Raw genomic sequence first — 15,447 nt, forward strand, 5'->3', positions numbered from 1 at the left:
CTGTCAGCTGATATAACAGAATAAGAATTCTGAAAAAAGCAACTTGGCCATAAAGGAGACCATACATATGCAGAGATGTGTAACTCAGCTCTTGACAATCCAAGTGTTTTCAGGGACATTGTAAGAAATTCCTCTTCCTGTTTTTAGTTCCAGGTTACCAGCGAGGCATGCCAACCATCTTATCGCAACAGATATATCTTTGGAGAAAGAAATTTCATAACAAAGAACTAAGAAATACTTCAATTTACACCAGTTAGAAGAACATGTAAATTAAGGAAGTAGGTGAAGTAAGAGGAGTAACTTCTTGAGGTTCTTCTGATGAAATGGAACCAAATAGGTAAATTTTAAGCAGCTTTTTATATTTTAATTATTTTCCTTTTTAAAGCGTAATTTACACATGGCAGATGTCCTGATCTTACATGTACCATTCAATCGGTTTTGAAAACTGCTTACTAATACACAGACCATTTCCACTGCCCCCAAAATGTTTTCTCATGCTCCTTATAACTTACATTATTTTTATGATTTGTGCTTTCTGTATCCTTTCCGATACATTTTTGCTTAGCCTGAGGTGATGAAGATATCCCTCTAGGTTTCTTATAGTAGCTTTATTGTTTTAAATATTACATTGGGATATTACATCTATCTCAAATTGATTGTTCTGCATAAAGTAGGGGTTGAGGTCCATCAAACACACACACTATATACACACACACATAATAGGATATTCATATACGTTGTTCCAGTATCATTCATTGAAGAGATCTTTCCTTTCCCCATTAAATTGCTTCAACATTCTTATCAAAAACTATGTAGTCATATATTTGTGGATTTATGTCTGGATGCTCTATTCTGCCCCATTGATCTATATGTCCAGCCTGTCATCAATACCGCTTTAATCTAATTAATAGTGTGGAAGTCAAGTAGCATGAGTCTACCAACTTGGTTCTTTTTCAAGAATTTTTAGGCTGTTCTTGGTCCTTTGCTTGTCCAAATAAATTTTATAATTGTCTTATCAATTTCTGGATAAAAGTCTTCCAGCAATATATTAAATAAAGGTGATGTAACAAAGCTTTGCTATGAAAAAGATGAAACAAACTTTGAGGTGAATATCCTGGTGGTAAGCATGTACATGGGGATTGGGGGAGCAAATATGTGTGTAAGGGGCAATTAGAAGCTTTTCTTGATTAAAATCTTGTACTATGAGCCAGAATGGGGACTGCTATAGACTGAATCCTGTCCCCTCAAAAATCTGTATGTTGAAACCCTTAACCCTCAGCATGATGGTATTTGGAGATAAGGCTTATTTAGAGATGAGATAGTGGGGTAGAGCCCTTATGATGGGATCAGTGTCCTCATAAGAAGAGATACCAGAAAGCTTGCTTCCTCTCTTTTTCTGCAATGTGAGGACCCAGTGAGAAAACAGCTGCCTACAGCCCATGAAGAGATTTCTTCCCAGTGACCCAAATCACTTAACACCTTGATCTTGCACTTCCAGCCTGCAGAATCATGAGAAATAAATTCCCATTTTTTAAGCCTCACCCCCCTCAATCCCCCCACCGCAAGTCTATGATATTTCATTATTGCAGTCTGGGCTGACTGGCACAGAGACCTTAGGAGAAATTACCATGGTCCTTAGCATTGCTGGTTTATTTTGAGTCAAGGGGCCATTAGAACTTACAAACAGCAGATTGATTGCATGCATTTATTGCCATTCCCTTCCAAAACCCCACTAAAATGACAGCGAAAGGCAAATATTAAACCCATAAATGCTAGGAGAATGTGAGAAGAGATATGTCAATCAACTTTTCTAAGAAAGCAGATGGGGGATAACTGACCTAAACAGAGCAGAGGAAGCAGTGGAAGTGGAAACCAAGAGCTGACATAGGACACTGGGGAGAAGCAGATGGTTTGTTCTGCGCAGCCCAGAAGGGACTGGCTGCAATGGGAGCAATGGCTCCCCTTAACACATGGGACTGAAACAGAGCAGTGTGGCCACAGGCCCCATCCCTGCAACCACAGGAAAGCAGGTCTGGGAAACAGAAATATAACGCAAGCCATGGACATGATTTCAAATTTTCCAGCAGCCACATTAAGAGAGGTAAAGCTGGGGCGCCCAGGTGGCTCAGTCGGTTAAGTGTGCGACTTCAGCTCAGGTCATGATCTTGCGGTTCGTGGGTTGGAGCCCCGTGTCGCGCTCTGTGCTGACAGCTCAGAGCCTGGAGCCTGCTTCAGATTCTGTGTCTCCCTCTCTCTCTGACCCTCCCTTGTTCATGCTGCCTCTCTCTCTCTCTCAGAAATAAATAAAACATAAAAAAATAAAAAGAGAGGTAAAGCTAATTTTAATAATACATTTTACTTAACCCAATATGATGTTACTATTTCAATATGTAATCAGTATTTTTGAAATTTGTAATGAAATATCTTACATTTTTTCTTAAATGTAAAATAAATAAAATAAATAAAGTCTTTTATCTATGTATTTTACTCTCATAGCACATCTCAATTCTAAGTCGCCACATTTCAAGTGCTCCATGACTGCATGTAGCAAGGGATGACTGTATTAGACAGCATGGGTCTAGAGCAACGGAGCCACAAAAGCCCTGAAAGCAAAGACACAGGCACATGGCAGTCTCAGTTCCTGAACTGAACTGAACAGGAGTTTTAAATAAAAGTCTGCATTCCAGCTTCCTCTTCCCCCAAAACCAGAATATAAGCACCTGTCTCTTGGGGCTCCTGGGTAGCTCTTGGCTGAGGTCACAATCTCACGTTTGTTGGTTCGAGCCCCACATCGGGCTCTGTGCTGATAGCTCAGAGCCTGGAGCCTGCTTCAGATTCTGTGTCTCCCTCTCTCTCTGTCCCCTACCCCACTCACACTCTGTCTCTCTCTCAAAAATAAATAAACATTAAAAAAATTAGTTTTCAATAAAAATAAAAAATAAGCATTGGTCTCTTCTCTGGACCCCAATTCAAAAGATTGGGTCCTTCTTAGGGCCTTGGAAGAACAAAACCAATTTAGAGGGCTAAATAAAAACTTCAGAAATTACAAACCTCAGAGAACTAATAGAACACATTGTATCCATAAAGCAATACCAGGATACTGTAAAAATTAATAAGAAAGACATTTTGAAAATCAAAAAGTATGGTAGCTAAGTAAAAATGTCCATAGAGAATTGGATAACAAAGACAAAGGGATGTTTTGGATGAAGGTAAAGATAAAAAGATGAACACGAGAAAAGACAAAGAATTAGAGAGGATCAACCCAGGAGATTCAACATGCAAAGGAGTTCAAGAATGAGACAGGAAATTCACAAGGAAAATGAGAAAAATTTTCCAGAAGGTATTGCTCTTTTTGTTATAAACCTTATGGTGCTATTTAACTTTCAGAAGTATGTACATATATAACTTTGATAAAAATTTAAAATCATTAAAAAAATAAAAACTGTTATAAAAAGGAAAAAGAACTTTACTTAGGATGGATCTGACAGAATAACAAACTGTTCATGATGCCTGTTCCTAGTGCCTGGTAAATATTACACGACCAGAAGCAGCAAAACCCTCAGAGAGGTGGCCTCCTCCCCACCCCACGCCAGTTTTATAGCACCGTTTTAATGCAGTAACAACAACAAAGGTCCCCAGGCTTCAAACTGACAAAAATCTCAGGTGCCTGGCTGGCTCATTCAGCAGAGCATGTGACCCTTAATCTCAGGGGTGTGAGTTCAAGCCCCACACTGGGCATAGACCCTGCTTTAAAAAAACAAAAAACAAAAACAAAAACAACTCTGAGAAAATCATTTTAAAAATTGCAAAAAATCTCATTTGAGCTTCAGGACATTTTTGTTTCTGTTCAGAACTTGTGGTCTACACATTTCTTTGGCACTTGTCGTCATCCTATCAGAGAGAACTCAAATGAAAGGAAGGACAGAATATGCCTTAGGATCCCCTGAAAGAGTCTCTGCAGGGCACGTCCACACCTGGCAGGCAGGGACTGTCCCCAGTGCTGACTGTGCCAAGGCTGCCAAGAATGAGAAAGGCAAAGTGGCAGCAATTTCCCATGTTTAGGAGGCCTCAGAATGGCAGGAACTCCGCGGGCAGGAGGCATCCACAAGTGTCCTCAAAGGGTCTCCTTCTTTGAGAACCAGCCACATCAGAATATGGGGAACAGGCTGTCAAAGTACAGATTCCCACCCCCACCCTGGATCTGCAGCATTGACATCTCTGGAAATGAGGCTTAGGAACCTACATGTTAAAAGGACCCCGTACCTGCAATGCTGCCCCCAATAATTCCCATGTGCGCCAACCAAAATTAGAGCAACAGCATGCAACTGTGGGAACTCGGCATGGAGAAACCTGGCTTCAGGCTCTGACGCTTACATTAACCTCACACCGTGTCTCCATGAGATCCTTGAGGAAAACATTTCAGATGAGATCTACAGGCCAGAGCAGCCATCTTACCTCATGGGCTAGAAGACCTTGACATGGGAATCTGGGTCCAAATATCAAGATATATCCCAAGCAAATGCTCATTGACTACATCTACACTCATGAGTTTAAAAAAAGAAAAGAAAAAAGAAAAAAAGACATGTTGCAAATAGGGCTTGCTTTGGACTTAGCTATCAAGTCAAGAACTTTTATCCCATTTCCTTCTTGTTGAGTGACCTTGAGCATGTACTTCTGGGAGAGGAAGTATTTATTCTATCCATTTATTTAAACCATCTCTGCTTGGGACCTTCATGTTATGACGGTGGGTGGTATGGCCACATGTGTGAGAGTATGTGCATGTTATGCAAATGCCTCTCACACACAGCACTTGGGAATTGGAGCTAAGCCAAGGGCAGATATTAATGAGACACTTGATTAAGATCAAGCCCTGCCCACTCATTTGAAGTGTGTGTTAACAAAGCATCGAGAAAAGGGGCCTGAGCGCAGTTCTCCAAGAACATGTGGGGGGCAGCCCCAGTCTGTGTGTGTGCTGGCCGGGAGGCAAACATTCACATTTCCAGCTGCTGGGAACCAGATGAGAGAGTGGCCCGTGTCACACCACTGCTGCGGGTGAGGGAACAGGCCTCATGAAGAAAACATTTCAGATAAGATCTACAGGCCAGAGCAATGCTCCCGGGAAGTTCAAAGGCCTGCAGAGAGAATGCAGCTCTCTCCGAAGGCAAGCGTTGGCCTTTGCCTCCCTGGGGCACTCTGGTTGAGGCCGTCAGCTCTGCATGGAGAACAGAGACTGAGAGGAATTATAAAAATGACCAGAATGAGGCTGTCCATTGGTCTCCAAACAAGACAAAGCTGCCTGTGTCTAGGAGCTCTGGCTGCCTTCTTGCCTCCAGGAAGCAGGATGCACCACAGGCTCTAAAATTTGGGCCTTAATTAATCCTCTTGTGTCTCCAGTGCTCTGAGCGAGCATGAGCAGCAGGCAGGGGTGTGTGCAGAAAATCTTACACCTAGAACATATGAGGATTCGGATTACACTCAGGGACGGACATCTTAGGCACTAAACATGATCCAAGACCATCTTTGGCATGGTTTGTTAATGAGATTTCACATTCTGCTGGAGAGAAATTCTATCTGGGAAAGGTAGGTCAGATGATGAGAGATATATGTGGCATTTGGAGGGAGGGCACAGATAAGTTTGCAAGACAGAAAGAGGGAGTGCAGTTTGACTGTGATTAGAATTTTTCACCAAGGATATTATCAATGTATCAAGATGAGGCTGGTGATGATGGTGACCATGACACTATTTTCTGAGCATTTCCTGTGAACCAAGCCCTGAGTACTTTACCTGTATTGACTTTGTTTATTGTTACAAAATTCCTAGTACCATTTCTCTCTCTCTCTCTCTCTTTTTTTTTTTTTTTTTTGATGAGGAAGTTGAGGCCCAGGGAGGTTTAATTACTCATCTAAGGCCACACAACTAAGTATTAGAACTCAAGTCGACCTCACACCAGTACCCCTGAGAGATACTATCACCACTGTTATATCCACATGAAAGATAGCCTGCTGTTCTTCAATTTTGCTCTTTCTTGGAGAGAAGAATGAAAATGAAAAATCTTAGAGTGGTTTTGAGCAAAATCTGGGGAATTTAAATGTGATGAAAGAGATCTGGATAATTCTAAGGAGTGAGAATGATGCAGGGAATCTTACAGACACTATCTTCCTGGTAAAGGAAAATATTGAGTCAGATTGCTCCAGGGCCTAAACCTCACTCTTGGGAGTAACAGAAACCCTTTTGGAGTCCTCAGATTAACCAGAAGAACGTCTTTTGCTTGTGGCCTAAGTATCCTGAGACATCACCACAGAACCCCCAGGAGGGGTGTTCCCTGCGGAGGCCTCAGAAGGACCATCACAGTAGGCACCTTCCAGCCCAGTGGTACACAACTGGAGAGTGTGCTACTTTTCTCAAGGCTGTTTTATGACACTGACTGTCTTCAGTGCAGGCTCCCACCCCTTATTTAAAAAAAAAAAAAATTCTACATGGATTTTGTTTTTATAGAACATCTGTTTACATATTATAGAAGTGCTCCATGGACCATACTACGGGAAACCACATGCTGGTCTGGGTGCTGGTGGTGGTAACAAATATGAGACAGGCTATTCCCTCAGGGATCTCACACTCCCATTTCTGAGATAAGATTGACTCCATCACACAACCAGAAAATGAAATAAAGACAGTTCTTCTAGCCCATCAGGTGCTCTGTGCAAACAGGAAAATAGAGATGCCCCTTACTCCAAGGGGATTTATCCCTGTTCCTGGTACAATACTTGTGAGCAGAGAGCATGGACTGAATTTTTGTCTCATTTCATTCTCTTGGCCAGGTGCCCTTGTGCAGTGAACAACTTACACAATCTTATATGAAGAAAAGACCCAATAAATTAAATTTAATCAAATTTTGTTATGCCGATTATCGATAGCTTAAAAGAGGATAACTAGGCTATAATTATCAAAGAACATTCTACACTTCAATGTCTAAATCTACCAACGCCCAAATCTGTGCCTGTTCCTTACGCTCCACCTTCTTTCTGACTTTAATGTATGGATCATTTGGGCTTCTAACTTAACGTGCAAACTCATTCCCTCTCACTGACTCAAAGAACACACACCTGTACTCAAAGGAGGGCCTAGCTCACCAGTTTCCTCTTTCTATTAAATAATTCCAATCAATAAACAAATACTGGGCTATCATTCAATTTAAAAAATGAACGTTGATCACATCTTTTCCATCTATTGCCCCAATTCTCTCTGCTCCACTTCTCAGCAAAACTCAAAAAGCTGTCTAAACTCACCATCTCCATTCCCCACCACCTCTCATTTGATCGTTTTCACATTTGCAAGCCTGGTACAGCCCATGTCCAGCGCCTCACTTACAACGTGGTGGTACCTGGCATTTACTGTATCCTCTACCCTTGGCCTTTGGGCTTTAGTCACAGCTGAGATAGAAAGAGTCCCAGTTTATCATCCTGATACATGACTATCAAGGAGCTCTAATTCCGGGAAGCAATGAGACTCCCTGAGTTCTTCTTACAGCCTTCAAAGTTTTTATTCCTCTTTTCTTCCTTTGTATTTAAATATCTGTTAGATCAGTCCTTCCTTATCTTAAATGCCTTTCAGCAACTTAGAGTTTGAGGCACAGAAGCCCCTTAGGGCAGGCATGCCTTGGAAATACCTGCAGTGCCCATGCAGCTGGCATGAATGAAACTTGCTAGGAAGAAGCAGGTAGTAGATAAAGAAGAAAGACCCAGGCTTAGAGTTGGGGGTGCAATAGAGAGTAGTGGGACCACAGTCAACTGCAAGGGGACAGCCACTGTCTATCCGAATGGGATAGCCACTCACTAGCTCAGACCAACTATTGCTCTACTGCTCTACTAATTTTGCTTCAAATTTTGATTTTTCAAGAGAAGTCATAAATCTGCCTTTTTAACATGAAATCTTCAAGTATTTAGATATTGGCTACTAATTCAGATCATCTACTGCCAATGCTGTGTGGACCAACCAACCAGACACCCATCAAAATACGTATGGGATTGGAGCTGGACTCCAGATCTTCCATTTGTAACCCTGGTCTGATATTTTCATAGTGAATTCAGCCTCCCTTTGATTATGTCTCTCAAGTTCACCATGGTTTTATTATTTCCCTCCTCATTCTCTCAAGCTCTTTTCTTGGTTTTGGAAATTAGAACCAGGAAATAGATGGACAGGAATCCATGCTTTATCCCACACACCAAACTCAGAGCTTTGTTACTGATTCACATTATAATTGTGAGTCAAGATGTGTTGCCCTTTTTCTTTCTTTAGCTTATTTCTGTTCTCAATCAGGGCACAAAGAATAAAGTTCCAGGGTGACCTACCAGATGACAGAACCACCCAGTGGAAATCACTCCTATTGTTTGTGAGCTGAAAAGCCCCAAGCATGAGTCTGACTAGAAAATTAAAAGGCAAATGAGACAAGTTCTGGACCCGAAAGAACGACGGCCTAGCAGTTCTCTCCTCATTCAATGTGAGTATCACCGGTGAAACTTCCTTCTGTGTTGATTTCATCTAAAAGTGATGGCTCTTTGAGCAAGGGTAGAAGCTGCATTTGTACAGTGCAGCAAGCCATCCTTACATGCATTCACCTAAATTTCAGGGGACTGGAAATTTAAAAATTCCAACATCAACCAGTAAAGCTAGAAAAAAGACCGCTCCCTAATCCTTTCAGGTTAAGAAGTTTAGCCTGCCCTAAAATACAAAATTCCTGGGGCGTACGGGTGGTTCACTCAGTTGAAAGTCTGACTTTTGATTTCAGCTCAGATCATGATCCCAGGGTGGTACGATCAAGCCCCGTGTCAGGCACTGCACTGGGCATGAAGCCTACTTAAGATTTTCTCTCTCACCCTCTGCCTCTCCCCTGCTCATGCTCTCTCTCTCTCTAAAATAAATTTTTGTAATTTTTAAAAAATATAAAATTCCTTAGGAAGAGGCCATGTTAACTCATGTACCTTAGTATCAAGGTGGTTTCAAACCATTCTTGAAAGACTTACTGCAGGAGAGAAGTTTCGCCAGGAGTTGAGAGGGACTTTTACTGCAGACCTGAAGCCATTTCAGAGTGCATTAGTACTTACTGATATCCATATGTGCCTTCCTATTTCCCAGATTCCTTCGCAATTAAGTTGATTACATGACTAGTTTGGCCAATGAGCTAGCACTTCTGGTTGAAGGAATCAAGTACCTGTACTCCCTTGATCCTCTCTCTCTTTTATTCACATGACTAGAAGCATTTGCTCAGGCAGCAAAGTCACACGGTGATTCCAGAGTCACTGCTTTGGAGGACAGCCGTGATGGACTTCATGGAGTGAATAAGAAATAAACTGGTGTTAAGCCACTGGAATCTGGGGATATTTGTTACAGTAGCTATCTTTAATTACTGTAACTAATACAAAGAGAAAACAGAAAGGCCGGTGAAAATTTACTGCTAGCCATTCCAGTAGCCACGATGCTGAGTTCCAGGAAAGAGAAGCTACTTACTATTCTACCCATACAGGAAAAAAGTGCAACTTTAACCATCATCCCCAAGGTCCACCTTTTCTCTGGGATTGTGTTGTCCACATTTGCAGGATTTTGAGACCCTTCTCAAATGTGGCTCTCCCCACTGAAAAGCTCACAAGGTTACCACAGATTTTCATTGTTGGAACTTTAACATTGTAAGCCCCGTGCATTTCTGCCAAGGAAAGTACAGCTCACATCAGCGTTACCAGTGAGCTCAGGCAATGAAAACTTGTTTTGAAAGAAAAGTGTGTCTCCAAAGCCCAGGTGGAACAAAGGAAGATCCACGCCCTACTGCAAGAAAACTATGCTGTCTGTCATAGGTGACGGAAGAAAGAGAGATGCCGTGACTTTGGTTCTCCAGCTTGTTCTGTTCAACTGGTTTGATATACTTTCAGCACTGGTCAATTTCAAAGGAGGTGCTTCAGAATGATGAATTTGGTTTTCAGACTCCAGTTATGGAAGCTGAACTCCTCAACCTCCGATCATCCAAATATAAAGAGACCCTTCCACCAATGAAAAAGATAAACTAAGACAAAGAACTGTAGCCTCAAACAAAAAAAGGTCTATCTTTGGCCATTAAAAGAAAAAAAAGACAGAAAAGAAAAAGGGAAAAGGAAGAAAAGAAAGAAGAAGTGCCTGCCCTGTCTTCCTTATTTGACACAAATGCAGAAAGATGTGTATGTTTGGCTATGCTGGAATCCAGTATCCCATTATTTGTAGAGAGTTCTCCAGCATTTTTGATTCATATTCTCCCTCTGCCCACCAGTATTTGCAGATTAACTTGCTCCCCTCAGCTCACCAATTCAGATGGGTAAGAAGAATTCTACTGCTGCAAATTTAGCACCAGGCCAATAAGAAACATAGTCTTTCTTGGAGCCAGAATGAACAGGAACCATGGTGGCTGGGTTAGGGAGTGCACCAGCACGTATCAGCTCCAACACATGTCCTCACTCATGACACTGCTCCAGATGTGATACCTTAACAGGGAGAATCCAGCCATCCCAGCTTGAACAACAAGCCCACCTCCTGTCTGGGGAGAGTGGGGCACCGTGATTGACAGTCTACCAACTCTGGTGAGCTAATTCCCTGGAATGCACAGAATGGGGATGAGGTAATTTCCTGGAAAGGAAATGGGGTGCTATTAGTATGAATGGGGAACAGCAAAAATAACAAATGTCCACTGCACCTCCTCCCTAAGTTAATATATTTGATTTTAACCCAAGGCTCCTGGAGACAGATTGACATCCATGGAAAAGCAGGAAAGCGTCCCTTGGCTTGATCGTAAAGGAGAGAGCACCATCCCATAAAACATCCCAACACTGGAAACTTACAAGGTGCCTGTATGTATATTTCCTCCTGGGAAATTATTAGTCTCCTATTTCACAAACGAGGAAAGGCAGGCCGGGAAGAGAGAAACCCTGCCCAAGATCATCAGCTAAGCAGAAAGCCTGTCTACCATGCACCAAAGAACTCAGGCATCTCTCCCTATGGAAGGGAGAATCCATGGGCATCTCTGCAGAGCCCCTCACTACCACTGGAAAAATTCCCCAAGATACACAGCCTCTTGGGGGTGGGGTGTGCAGCTCTAGGACAGGCCTTTCAGTTGACTGTTACCGCAGGGGCTTGAGGGGTTAGGCAGCAGGTTGGGGAGGGGAAGGGACCCAACATGATAAATTTCAAAGGTGAAAATATTTTCCTGAAAATATAGCGTCTGTGTGCAGTAGGTGTCAATATAACTGACCTTCTGTCTTGAGCTGGAGCTGAGAATGGATTTTTTTACAGGAAAAAGGAAATGCATGGGTGTGGAGCTGCCAGCAGCAAAGGAAGTTTCCAGGCGACCTGTCATGGCGCAATTTATAGACACAAGTCTCAGAAGGGCTATAGTGAGGCTGTGGAGAGGGTGTGATTGGTTGGTTGTGGAGCCTGGCACCTGGCATCTGGCCATGCTGACTTAACTCAGCATGCACATGTATCGCCCCTATGCACAGCAGTATCTGGGCAGTTAGAATGAAAGGAGCAGAGAGAAAACGCAGTCATCCAGAGGGGAAATAAAAAAATGGAATCCAGAAAGGAGGAAAAATAGTGATTGTGGGGAAGGGGAGCTGGAGGAAATGACTGGAGGGTAATGAGCCTCCCATGGCCTGTCTGAGACTTGACTTAAAGCGGTGAATTCAACTTGCCTTTCCATCCCAAAAGACACATAGGACAGCAAAGGTCTTCTGAAGAGAAGGCAAGTCCTTCTTAGCTGTTAAGTTGGATCCACTGGGAAGTGAACAAATGAACAAAGGGACAGAAACAAATAACTTGATGCCCATCACCACCCCTGAAGCTTCCCTACAGAACAAGGAGTCCAGAAAGAAACAACCATAGCTCTTCAGCAAGAACCAATTAGGCAGTAAGGCATGACAGTCAACACACTCTTGGGGGAGAGGCCAAGCAGTGTTTACAGAGCCTGGAGGCTGGTGCCAGAGCTAACAACCCACACGCACAGCCCATCTGGGCAAGCTTGAAAAAGTAAACTCGTTTCCTCTGGGTCTCGATGGCTGCAGCTCAAAACATTCTGCACAGCCACATTTGCTTCCCGCCTCTCAGATTCCTTCCAGAAAACCCACACATCTGTATACACACTTTAAAATAAATATGCATAAAAGCAGAATCCAAGCTGAGGGGGGTTGGAGGGTGGTAAGGGCCTCTGAGGTTCTTCTCTGGGTGGACCCTGCCCCAAAGCTTCTCTCCTCCCCCAGTGGAGCCACCCTGGACAGGCTCTAATTGTAGCATTTTCAAGAAGTGTGAGAACTCGTTAGAATATCATACCTGCTTTGTGGTTCCCCATTCAACACAAACACAATTTTGAGGTCTGCAGCACAAATTTTCTCCCACCAAAGACATCTACAAACTTCTGAATTCAGCTCAGAGGGTTAAAAAAAAAAAAAAAAAGAAGCCTGGGTTTCTTTTCAAGTTCATTGGAAACTCTCCAACCCAAGACCCATCCCCACCCCACCCCACCCCACTTTACCAAACGTTTTCTTTTCCATTAAGACAGGAAAACCCAAAGACCAGCTCCTGCTCTTTGAGAGCTTATTCTTGTCCGTTGTCCAAATCCAGTCTCAGATTGACCCCACAGATCATAGGAATGGAAAAAGCCACCCTAAGTTCTCGAAGGCTGAGGATGAGTAGGCTGCCCTTTTGATACACTGTGGACCCTAAGATTACACTTGAGGGCAAGGGAAAGAGTGAGGTTGGAGCCATGCTAATTTAGGGCACAACTGAACAATGACAAAGGTGCTACAGTTTGGCCAATGACAGAGAAAGTGGAGAATAATACTTAACGCATCTGTCAACATATGGCTTGTCACCCAGAGGTTAAATTGTGCACCCATCACTTAGCTGCTTCTTTCACTCAGGTCTCTATAAAATGGCCAAGGTATTAGTTCTCACATTAATGAAGCTCAAGGTTATGGTAATGGGCATACTGGTGAGAATGTCAGGAGCTGGCATCGTGCCCCTAAAACATCAGCCTTCTCAGGCTGGCAGCCACCAAAGGCCCTCCTCTGCCTGGAAGACACCTTCTGCCATCTGTCTAGGCCCATCTCACACATTACTCCCTCGTAAAGCTCCTCCCATCCAAGTAGATCTAGTTGCCCCTTGTCTGGCCCCCAAGAGTGCGGCCTCCTAAGTTTTCAGTTGGCGTGCTCCCTAGAAGCTGTTTGAATATCCATACACCTTCTCACAAAGTTTTAAGATGACATAAAAAACTTTCACTGGAAGTTTAAATAGTTCCAGAAGATGTCATTTCCTTACTATTGTAAATATTAGCATCTTAAAATAAAATTATTACATTGTTCTTTAAATGTTACCAACAGGATCTAGGTATCCAAGCAATTCTATACTCCAAAACCTTGTGAAAAGTCTTCTTTTTTTAGTTTTGTTTATTTATTTGCTTTTTAAATTTATTTTTAACCAATATCTATGCCCAATGTGGAGCTTGAACCCACGACCCCAAGATCAAAAATCTCACACTCTTCCAACTCAGGCAGCCAAGTGTCCCCATGAAAAATCTTCTTTATCAAGTCCCACTTTCTCCTTGAAATCACATTTCCATTCTATTTACTCTTTGTACATTTTAGCAATTGTCATATACTCTCATGTTGGAACATTTTTTCACAAATGATCATTGTACCATTTTTTCTGGAACAGAAAATGTAAATACATTGAAATTTTAATTTCGTTATCACTCTAAGTCTGTGAGTTTTAAGCAGCTTTTTCTAGACCAACTTATAACTTCAATAATTATCAGAATACAATTAATCAACACAATATAAACATATTATAGATTTTTATAAATAACCATTAAACACAAAGATAAATTTTATTAAAAATTCACTTCTTAAAGAATTTAAATGGCGCCTTTTTTTTTTTTCCAATTGGATGTATCCATGGATGAAAAATATTTGTTGCTAGAATGAGATAGGGTTCAGAGTCACTTCTATTCCTTTTTAACATTTCTTGAGGCACTCCTGGCTGGCTCAGTCAGTTGAGTATCTGACTCTTGGTTTCAGCTCAGGTCATCTCAGGGTCATAGGTTCGAGCCTTGCATCAGTCTGTGCACTGAGTGTGGAGCCTGCTTGAGATTACCTCTCTCTCTCTCCCTCCTTTTGCTTCCTTCCTACTCTCTCTCTCTAAAAAAAAAATAAAAAATAGTAAAATGGAAAAGAAAACATTTTTAGAGAGAAAACTCTGAGAAAGCTTGTTCTCCCAAAAACAAGATATGAATGAGAGAAGAGAATGAGAAAATTTCATGATAATCTCCAAAGTTAGTAGTGACCTGTCAGCTGACAAACTAGTTTGGTTCTTAACTTTTGTTGAAAGAAAAGAATTAGAAACCATAAGAGATGAAAATACATTTGTAACCCAGTTGTTAGTCATTTGCTTTCCTAATTCTGGGAAATATACCAAAAAGACTTTACCCAAACATCTCAGATGACTGCTAATTATACCTGCTACTCATTTACTTAGAGGCCTCTTGTTTAAATTGAAAAGATTGGGAAAATTAAAATACTTGGTATTTCAATACAACTTGCCAATACAATATTGTTTTTACTTCTTACATTGAAATATAATTCACGTAATATAAAATTCACCCCTTTAAAGTGCACAACTAGTGGGTTTTAGTATCTTCACAAAGTTATGCAATCATTATCAGTATCTAATTCCAGAACATTTTCATTAACCCAATTAGGAACTCCTGTGCTTATGAGTATTATTCCTCATCACCCATCCCCCTCCTTCCGCCAATACAATTTTTAATAAAATTATTTTATTTCATCACATGCTTTAAATATATTTGCATCAAAAGCTTGGATTTTCAGATTTAGCTGATTCTGTTCAGGGAAACATCTGCTATATAACCTGTCTGGCAAAGTAGTCCACATTGTCAAGCCAAGAAACCAAACCAGATTTAGTTTCAGTTACAAAAATACTGATTTCAGTTTCAAATACATGGGTTAATATGCATCCCTAGCCAACAAACTTACTTCTGATTTTGAATTCTGAAACAAAAGATCAATATATAGACAAATAAATGGTAGACCAGTTAGTTTTCTGTCTTAGAAATTGATAAGTCAGAGCATGTCATGAATTATCCTGATGACATACGCCTTTGTTATTGCTTATTGGTGCCCTCCTTTACTTCATGTTTGAGAATATTTCTTTAGGAGGTATATATCTTTTGATGTTATTTTAAGGATGAAAGAGCAGATGTTGTTGAGCAGAAATCCTCATCACTCCTGCTGCCTCACTTTACAAAACATCTAAATTCACAGGCCCAAACATTTCCTTTCTGAGCACCACATTTCACCCTTAGCAGAACTGCATATGACATGGCAAAAGCGTGGTTGACATAACGATGCACCATGAAGATC

The sequence above is a fragment of the Hyaena hyaena genome, unplaced genomic scaffold (genome assembly GCF_003009895.1).
Source record: "Hyaena hyaena isolate Hyena2069 unplaced genomic scaffold, ASM300989v1 scaffold_269, whole genome shotgun sequence".
In the NCBI taxonomy this organism is placed as follows: Eukaryota; Metazoa; Chordata; class Mammalia; order Carnivora; family Hyaenidae; genus Hyaena; species Hyaena hyaena.